This window comes from Xenopus laevis, chromosome 3L (genome assembly GCF_017654675.1).
Source record: "Xenopus laevis strain J_2021 chromosome 3L, Xenopus_laevis_v10.1, whole genome shotgun sequence".
NCBI lineage: Eukaryota > Metazoa > Chordata > Amphibia > Anura > Pipidae > Xenopus > Xenopus laevis.
Window position 1 is genome coordinate 134034986 of NC_054375.1, and position 10503 is coordinate 134045488.

Here is a 10503-nt window from a genome sequence, read left to right on the forward strand (position 1 = left end):
CCGGAGTAGTTATATTTCCACTAATCAGTGGTTTTGAGGGGGATGTTCTCTCTAATGAGATGTCAGCCCATAAGCCTTAAGGTGCCCATACACGGGCCGATAAAAGCAGCTTATTGGCCCGTGTATGGGGGCCCCCGACAGGCTTCCCCGATCGAGATCTGGCCGAAAGTCGGCCAGATCTCGATCGGATGGAATTAAAAATCCCGTCGGATCGCGGCCACATCTGTTCATTGATGCGGTCCCGCGATCCGTCCGCCTGTTTGGCGAACGCTAGGATCCGATCGTTGGGCCCTAGGGCCCACGATCGGATCAGCCCGATATTGCCCACCTCAAGGTGGGCATATCGGAGGGAGATCCGCTCGTTTGGCGAAATCGCCAAACGAGCGGATCTATCCATGTATGGCCACCTTTAGTTGTATGGTCTGATTGATATGGGGCTGTAATGCTTGGAGATAGCATATGGATTGATATAATGCTGCCTGGGCGTTCAGTCAGATAAATAATCCCGTAGTTGCAGTTTATAGTTCAATAGCCGTATTTGCAACTCAGCAGTCAATGTGGCCCCAATGGGAATTAGTATCATGTTTCAATCAAAGCCCCAAATATCTCCATTTCCATCCCCAGAATGCTGTAAAGTTTACCGACCGTAAGTGTCTCCCCTTTAGGCTCCCGGAATCCTTCCTTCCTATTTGGTACAACCAATGCGGTTCCTTAGGCAGATGCACTCCTGGATCCTCCAGTTGCTAGTGGGAGGTAGATCCTCAGTTCCACAACGCTGTACCTCGACAGCCGTTTCGCCACTGAGCGTGGCTTTGTCAAGTTCTGATATAGACAGGGTTGGACTGGGCCAGTGGTACACCAAGTGAAAACCCGGTGGGCCCTGACCCTTGAGGGCCCTGCCAACCCACACCCTGATTACAGCTGCAACTAGAGGACAGGTATGTGCGGGGGGCCCGAATGGGGGTTGCAGCTGGGGTGCCTAGAGGGGGGTTGCGGCTGGGGCAGGGGATCCCGGAGTGGTGGTGGGGGGCCCCTGTGGTGGAAGCCCTAGTGCACTTGTTTCCAAGCTCAGGTAACCTACAGCTGCCCAGCAGAGCGTGTGCCGAGAATTAAGGTTCAGTTCTTCAATACTAAAGGGCTATGGTGGTCTTTGGCGGGGAAAGAAGCCGAAAATACAAGTTGTAGCATGTCTAGCCTAAGCATTTTTCCCCAATAAAAGCACTTTGCAGTCATAGCTACTGCCTTGGATTTGTCCTGCTTTCTATTATAATACTGACTGTATCAATTTGGGTGTGGACACAGGACACCTTGCAGGAGAATCCACCTACATATACTAAAGGTGAGCTACAGCCTATTTATAATTGATTTATAGCATGTCTAGCCTAATTCTTTCTTGAGCTTGAGTTCTCTTTTAGATACAGATTAGAATCTCCATGTGATTGTTCCCCATTAAACACTGAACAGTTAGGGTAGTAAATCCCATTGGAAAATAGTTTGCACCAAACAAAACTCCCTACAAACAAAAGTTGGCATTATAAGCAGGTGGGTAATTAGTATACTATGAATACATCCATGTATACCTATATGAATGCATTCAAAGTAATGAACTGATTAGGGGGAGATTAGCATAGACCTCTGGGAGACAATAATGGCCGTTTATTTTGGGCATTTAATGGAAGTGAGTGATTTAGAAGGAGGTGATTATCCCTTAGTGAATAAAGCAAATTGCCTACTTACCTTCTATTCAGGTCATTACTGAGCATGGAAGTATCATCTACTTCAACCTCATAGGATTCTACTTGTGTCAATATCAGTGGGTTGCCGTTTATTTAGCGTCTTCTTAGGGAGGCCCAATGCAACGGTGTGAGAGAACAAGTGGGAGTGAACTGCGCATGCGCGGAAAGTCATGAAAATTTCCAAAAAAATTCAGAAATTTTTGTGACATTTTTTCGACTTTCGGAAATTTTCATGACTTTCCGCGCATGCGCAGTTGTTTGGGACTGGAATATTACTCCAACTGTGCATGCACTGAAAACAACGGTCTGCTTCTGAAGTTTAACGACGAAAAGAAGATGGCGGCCGTTAACTCCCAAGGACAGAATCTGCACGAGGGGTAAGTAAAAAGTTAGGGGCATTTGCTCTGGGTACCAGGTAGGCTGGGTCTATGTAGGGTAGGGGGTAGGGTTTTTTATGTTAAAAACCCTGATGAATTCTCCTTTAATGCTGCGACGCGTTTCACCTCTATGAGGCATTATCAAGCAGTTTCAGGTCAGAGTCAGAACTCTGTATTCTAACTTGCTCATGTGACCTAACCTGTATGGTTTGTTAGTGTGCACCGTGAATCCCAGGATCCCAGAGGGCGGCCCTAATTTTTTAAAATGGCAGTTTTTTATTTATGATTACCCAATGGCACATACTACTAAATAACTATATTATTATGAAAATGGGTTATTTACATGGGGTTTTACATATGAGCTGTTTTATGCAATATATTTTTTTATAGAGATCTACATTGCTCAGGGGTATCGTTTTCCTTTAAGTGAAATGTTTAAACCCCTCTTGTTTTGATGTGTTGTTTTATTAGCGATGTCACATGCTACACAACTCTTTCGATATTATTATGACAATAGTTCAGTAAGACAAAAATCATACAGAATAAATAAATACATAAATACAAGCGGAGTAACATGAAAGTATAAGGGAGTGATTCCTGGTCAGACAAACTTAGAACATAAATATGTCCTTTCTACAACCAGACAGAAATAGGGGTTTAGCCCTTTATCTTTTGCATCATGTTAACAAAGCATTCTGCAAAGAATGGAAGCTCTAGCCTGATTCAAAAATCAAAAACACCAATGGAACCTGGGGTGAGGTACTAGGTACTAGGTCTTCAGGGAATGCCACAGCAGAAATGACATCACAGAGAAGTGCCATCATGTGCACAGAGACACGATGTCACACGTACACAGAAATGATGTCACACATGCTCAGTTTGCTCATGCTCATAGGTCTGTGCCTAGGGTGGGACTGGACCTAAATACAGCGCTGAGCACATACACAGTACAGACATCATCCAAGTTCTTTACTGCACATGCGCATGCAGGGCAGCACTTGTTTAAATAGGAAACAATGGGGCATGGCACTGTACAAATGAGGGGTTGCAGATACTAGATACGATACCTGTAGATTTCCCAGAGCTAATCTCATTCAATAACCAGGTACATAAGGGTAAGGCCACATGCTAAGATTCGGGGAGATTTAATCGCCCGGCGACAAAGCACCGCACTTCTGCGAAAAGCCAGTTGGCTAGAATCGAAATCGCAGGCGGGATGTCACTTGGAGAGCTTGAGCGCTTCATTTTCCAAAATTGGCTGAAGTTTCCTCGTGAGGCAACTTCGGAAAACGAAGTCGTCCGAGTGCCGTCAGGAATCTCCCTATCTTCACTTATCTAATCCCGCTTCTTCTCAACTTCTTCTAAATTCTAGCCAGCGGGAAGGATTTTCGGGGATATTAGTCGTCTGAAGAAGAGGCAATTTGTCGTCAGGTGACTAAATCTCCCTGAATCTTAGCGTGTACCTTTACCCTTAGTGATGCATGGGTCAGGAATCTCCCTCTCTTCGCCTATCTAATCCCGCTTCTTCTTAACTTGGGCTAAACCCTTAAGGGACCTCTCAGAGCAAGCCCAATTTGAGAGATGACTTAATGGGGGGCAGAGTCTGGTTTACACTTGATTTCCAGCAATGATTTAGTGAGGGACAAGGAGCCCAGCTACACAGTACTTGTAATTGTGTGCTGTGACTCCTGTATTGATGGTGGGTCCTGCTAACCCAAACCCAACCAAACCTAGACACTTGGTTCCCACCAAAGATGTAGTGAGTGACAGGAAGCCCAGCTACACAGCACAGTTGTAGATAGGATCTGTTATCTGGAAACCTGCTATCCATAAAGCTCCTAATTACGGAAGGCCATCGTCCATGGACTCCATTGTAATCAAATAATTAAAAATGATTACCTTTTTCTCTATAATAATAAAACAGTACCTTGTACTTGATCCCAACTAAGTTATAATTAATCCTTACTAGAGTCAAAACAATCCTACTGGGTTTAATTAATACTTAAGTCATTTTTTAAATTATTTTTTTTAGACATAAGTTATGGAGATACAAATGAAGGAAAAATCCCTTATCTGAAAAACCCCTGTTGATTTTAAGATGACCTTGAGATTCAGACCATCCTGTGACTCACTAAGTACATTGCTATTGTAAAGAAAGAACTTTTTATTTGGATCATAGCAGTATAAAATTACCAATCACAAAACCCTGTGGTGGAGAACCAATCGCATCACCCCTGTCAGTTACACCGTAAGCCGGACAATCATATCATGCACAATACTCTACTACTACTATTACTGTTGCATCTATATACAATTCCAAAAGTTACAAAAGTATACTGACGCACTCTGGATTCAATATCAAAAACATATGATATGTTTAAAGGTCCCATTAAGTTGGCCATTGTCATATCATATGTTTTTTGTACTTTTGTAATTTTTCTAATTGAATTATTTTGGGAAATGCCATGGACTTGACCTATCTGACTTGCACCTGGTGAGTGAAACTTAAAGGGGAACTATCGTGAAAATGAAAATGTAAAATAAGCTTCAGTAAACTGAAATCAGAAACTTTCTAAATACAATCAATTAAAAATTCTGTACCGTTTCTGAAATAATCAAGTTAATCTTTACTATTCCTCTCTCAGCATCTGTTTCTCTTCATTCTCTCTTTATACAGGAGTTGGGTGTCAGATAGGGGGGGGGCTCCTTTTGCCTAGAAGATGTATTAGAGCTCACTCTATTAAAATCACCAGACATCATGTCTCTCTACATGCAGAATTTGTGCAAAAGCCAGTTATTTTGTTGTACTGAAATCAGTTATTTTATTGAGCTCTAATACATCTGGAAAGGGAAGCCCCTGTTAGATATATTGGATCATTCATCTGATACCCAACTGCTGCATGAACACAGAATGAAGAGAAACAGATGCTGAGAGAGGAATAGTGAATATACATTTGATTATTTCAGAAACAATGTAGAATATTTAATTGATTCTAGAAAGTTTCTTATTTCAGTATGATGCTTATATTAAATTGTAATTTTCGCGATAGTACCCTTTTAAGGAGTGCAGGGCGATCTCTTTATTTTTATTGCATCTATACATTTAGTTTATTATCTATGTTGAATGAAATTCCATGTGCATGCAAGTTTTCTCTCAAGGCCCCATCATATCCAAACACTAGTGCAGATTGCCTTGAGTTGGTGGATCAGAAACTTCAGGCTGCATTGTTTCCCTATTTATTTCCATTTTGATGCACATGATACCGTTCCTGTATGAATCCTGTGTTCCTGAGAGCAGCAAGCTTTTATATATTTTTATGGAACATTTCGGAGGTGCTTTTTTTCCACCCTGGTGAACTGACAGCTCTCTAGTACTGATGGCGCATGAACTGGAATTGAAATTATGTCGGCTCCTCTATATATCACTGAGCTCGACCGACTAGTCGCTAGCTCATTGTGTTCTATGCTTTGCGGTTCTATTCACTCTTTATTTATTTTTCGGTAGGCATGTCCGCCTTTGTACTATTTAATTTGAATGTCATAACATATCATCTTCTATAACATACATTTGTAAACCCCCATCGGTTATTCTGCCTTCGACGTTGCTGTTTCAATTTTCTCCAGTCAGAAACTGCATATGTTCCGTAAATGCGCATGTAATTAGTGAGTAACCTAGGGTAAAGAAACATGCTTGTATTTATCATAATACATTAGGCGTGCATGATTTATACATGCGACTCGTGCATCTCAAATGAAAGCAGCGCACACATATATAAATACGCATCTAAACATAAGCTGCCTCGGGTGGTTAGGTTACTGCATCTTTCAGCTTGTCCCCACTAGCAGAGCTCCGGGGGGCATGTTGGTAGCATTACGTCTTCCAAAGATTGATGCTTATAAAGATGTTATTGAACTGCACAGAATATATATGATATAGCCTCAGCCTGAATGTGTCAGCAGTATTAGTCGTGAAGGGCCATGAAAGTCTTCTTTTTCTGTAGATCCTCCAGCCCAGTTATAGCTGAGGCCCAGAAGTGGTTGAGGAGCCTGAGCTGCTGACTCCTGACATTTGTATTCTAACCACCTATAGGCGCATACCACCCTATTCCCTAATGGAAGCAGCTCTTGATCTGGATGAAACATGACACATGAGTACCACTGGACAGTAGACAGTTCTGTAGATAAAGGACTTTAAAGGAGAAACAAACCCTCAAAGGGATACTGTCATGGGAAAAAAATGTTTTCAAAATCAATCAGTTAATAGTGCTGCTCCAGCAGAATTCTGCACTGAAATCCATTTCTCAAAAGAGCAAACAGATTTTTTTTATATTCAATTTTAAAATCTGACATGGGGCTAGCCATTTTGTCAATTTCCCAGCTGCCCCCAGTCATGTGACTTGTTCCTGCACTTTAGGAGAGAAATGCTTTCTGGCAGGCTGCTGTTTTTCCTTCTCAATGTAACTGAATGTGTCTCAGTGCGACATGGGTTTTTACTATTAAGTGCTGTTCTTTGAGCTACCAGGCAGCTGTTATCTTGTGTTAGGGAGCTGTTATCTGGTTACCTTCCCATTGTTCTTTTGTTTGGCTGCTGGGGGGAAAAAGGGAGGGGGGTGATATCACTCCAACTTGCAGTACAGCGAGTGATTGAAGTTTATCAGAGCACAAGTCACATGACTTGGGGCAGCTGGGAAATTGACAATATGTCTAGCCCCATGTCAGATTTCAAAATTGAATATAAAAAAATCTCTTTTGAGAAATGGATTTCAGTGCAGAATTCTGCTGGAGCAGCACTATTAACTGATTCATTTTGAAAAAATTTTTTTTCCCCATGACAGTATCCCTTTAGTAAAAAATAAACCCTACCCCCCCCTACCCTACATAGACCCTCCCCCCAGGCAACTGCCCCTACTCTTTACTTACCTCTCCATGTAGAGTCTGTCCAGTGGAGTTCACGGGCACCATCTAGGGTTGCCACCTGGCCGGTATTTTACCGGCCTGGCCATTATAAATTATGGTTGATCCCAATGTTATCAATAGGGAAAAAAGATAGGAAGACCGGTGTTTTTTTCCAGAAAAGGTGGCAACCATAGCGCCATCTTCAGCCACTTCGGTAATCTTCGGAATGAGCCCGGCGATTCTGCAATTTCGTGAGTTTTGGTGCATCTAGAAATCTAGAAAGCATTTGGAATTTACAAATGAAGCAGACCTGGTCCATGCGCAGTTGGAGCAATTTTCCTGTTTCGCTACAACTGCGCATGGACCAGGTCTGCTTCATTTGTAAATTCCAAATGCTTTCTAGATTAGTGGACAAAATGAGGATAGAGGGTGAAGGTCAGGCCTGGATTTGTGGAAAGGCCGAGTCAAGCTGCAGGCCTCTAATATTTAAAGAAAGCAATAATAAGGATAACCCAAGCCACCCCCAGCAATACATGGGATTGGCCGTATAAATCCTCTTTAAAAAGTATAATGTAACAGCCAGAATATAGTATATTTAATTACAATGTTGAACTAGATTAAGAGGGGTTTTTTTTTTGGAGGGGGGGGCGGCACAGTAGCTGGACCTAGGGGGGCAAGAAAGGTAAATCTGTCCCTGGTGAAGGTTGGGAGCTGTTTGAATAAGCAGAGGATTCTGGGAGTTTCATATTCATAAGAGTAAAGAATAGCAGATAATAAATGACAGTTCCTTTTTGTTGTGGTTTTACCAAGTCGATTACTGGTTAAGGGTCTGGCCTTAGAGGTTTATAGCCCTGGGCCATTGGTCTCTCTGTGTTGTGCTAAAATCTGCCCTGTTGCCGTAATGACAGCAAAATCCAGTTAACCCAGCAGCGAGGCACAGTGTGATGGATTTCACTATTTACTTCCTCTGTAGCTGGGAGGGAAAGAAAGAAAAATGTCACCTTACCAATCCCCTTACAATGCAGATAAAAATAGACTTTTCTGGGGCATCTTCAGATTGCTACGATGACGATAAAAATAGAACATGGAGCAAATTCATAATCACTCAATATAGGTCAGCGATCACCAAGGCTAGTACCGCTCTCCTCGGAAACAGGACAGGCTGCCTAAAGAGTGATTATTCTGGAACAGGCTGAGCACACTGCAGGCTGGGAGGCTGATACCGTCATTTTATTTATCTGAATTGTATTACACCAACATGGCTGATTTAAGCTGTTTTGCATTGTTGGACTGGGTTGCCCTGATAAGTGTATTTATTTATATAGTGAATAAAGTACCCCCTCTTGTAAAATAAAAGGATATTATAAGTTACCCAGGAGTTTCATGACCATATAAAAACACGAGGCCTAAGGCTGAGTGTTTTTATACAGGTCATGGAACTCTGAGGTAACTTCTAATATCCTAATATTTTGCAACAGGGGGTACTTTATTTATTATAATACACAAGATTCAGTGAGTCATGTGACAGAAATGACATCAGAACTCACCGTTTATAACTGATGACATCAGTAATCACTGTTTATAAGGATATAATTTACAGGATATTCATGGCTTTTGTGTATTATATATATATAATACACAAAAGCCATGAATATCCTGTAAATTATATCCTTATAAACGGTGAGTTTATAGGCTATAGGAGGCTATAGGAGGCATCTAGAGGCTGTTACATTTGCAAAAGGAGCTCAACTAAGTATTGATGTAATATCTCTGTTGGGGTGCCCACATTTATGCACCTGTCTAATTTTGTTATGATGCATAATTCATATTTTCTGTTCATCCAATAAACGTTTTGTCACTGCTGAAATACTACTGTTTCCATAAGGCATGTTAGCATGTTCCCAGACTTTTTTATATGACTGTATATACTTGTTTATAAAATAGGGCTGGAGGGTTAATTTATGAAGGCAAATGCAATGGCAAAGCATGAAAATAGGTGCTATTCACAAAGTTACACCTATACACAGTGATCAAGGTGTTACTGTGCCCCACAGCAAATAATTTATTGTAATTGTATATGATTTAGGGCCTTCTGGGCCCCCTGCAGCCACTGGGTCTGCCTATGCACACTCCTTAGTTCTTTGTGGCATGCATTAGTGCCCTTGTTCAGCCTGATCTGATGATCAAGTACAAGGTAAAGGGCCCAATCATGGAATTAATATCAGCCTGGAGCTGTAGGTTATGTCAGGGTTTCCTTAGCGTGTGATTGAGCAAAATTTGTGAAATCAGCCCAAAGCCAGTCCTACAGACACTCAAGGCACCCAGGTACAAGGGCTGTTCAAAAACAATGGGAAACCATCTCCCTTCAGCAGGGAAGTGCTCAATTTAGGACCTCCACCTTTGGCTACTTACCCAAGGGTTAGGGTGCAAAGCGTGAAGTACCTGTTTTTTGCACTTTGCACCCTGCTTCAAGTGTGATAACGGATCCTTTATGTTTAGACAGGCCTGACTCTGACTGCATTTTATATGTAATATATGTTTCTGTGTTCATTTTAAACAAGGAACCTAATTTACCAGCAAATTTCTGGTTACGCCTATCAGCGGGTGGAGCCATCAATGTTCAACAACACTGAAATCCACACTGTAAAAATTCAACACAGCTTAAGGCTAGTCTGGCACAGACTCAAGGATAGCAAAGTATCAGCAAAACCTTCATGTATGTTGCATTATATGGATGGTGTTTCTTTCTTTGAAGGCTTCATTTGTTATCTGTAAACAATGACCTGTTTCACTGTTATATAAAACCTTTCATCTCATCTGTCCCCAGGACATTCCCCCAGAAGTATATTGGCATGTTCAGGCATGTTCTTTGGCTCCAAATTAGCATTGTTGTATTTTTCAGACATTGAGTATTCCTGGGTCTCCCACCATAAAGTACCCTTTCATTGATGAATGAATGAATGAATTTCTTGAACCTTGTGTCTAAAGGTCAGCTTGAATCTGTATGGCAGTTGACATCCAGGGAGATGAGCTTTAGTGCCACAGGCCTCAATCTACTTGCTAACATCAAGTGTAGTGGACATAAGAACATTAGGGTCTCTGGAGAAGGTCTTGAAATAGTTCATGCTTTTTTACAGTTTTTTACATAATCAATTTCCAGAATAATTTCTGTTTAGTACCCAGAAAGCTTTGGTTTTCTTCTCAAAACAAAATGTAGTGAGAAACGCTACTGTTTAAAGACATTTCTGAGGACCTGATGCTGATTTCTCTGAATAGGGTTAGAAGAGATGTTCTAAAAAGCCTGTGCTCCGTTCATGCACCACTAGCCTGTAAGTCAATAAAGCTAACTACTCTAGTGTCTATGCCCAGAAGGGCTCTTTCTGCCAGGATTGCCTCAGGAAACAGTAAAAGTGCCTACAAATGTTGAGAGAATATCTTTGGTTCTTTAGACCTCTTTTCCTGGGGCTGATGGAAGAGTTCATCCATCATTAGGG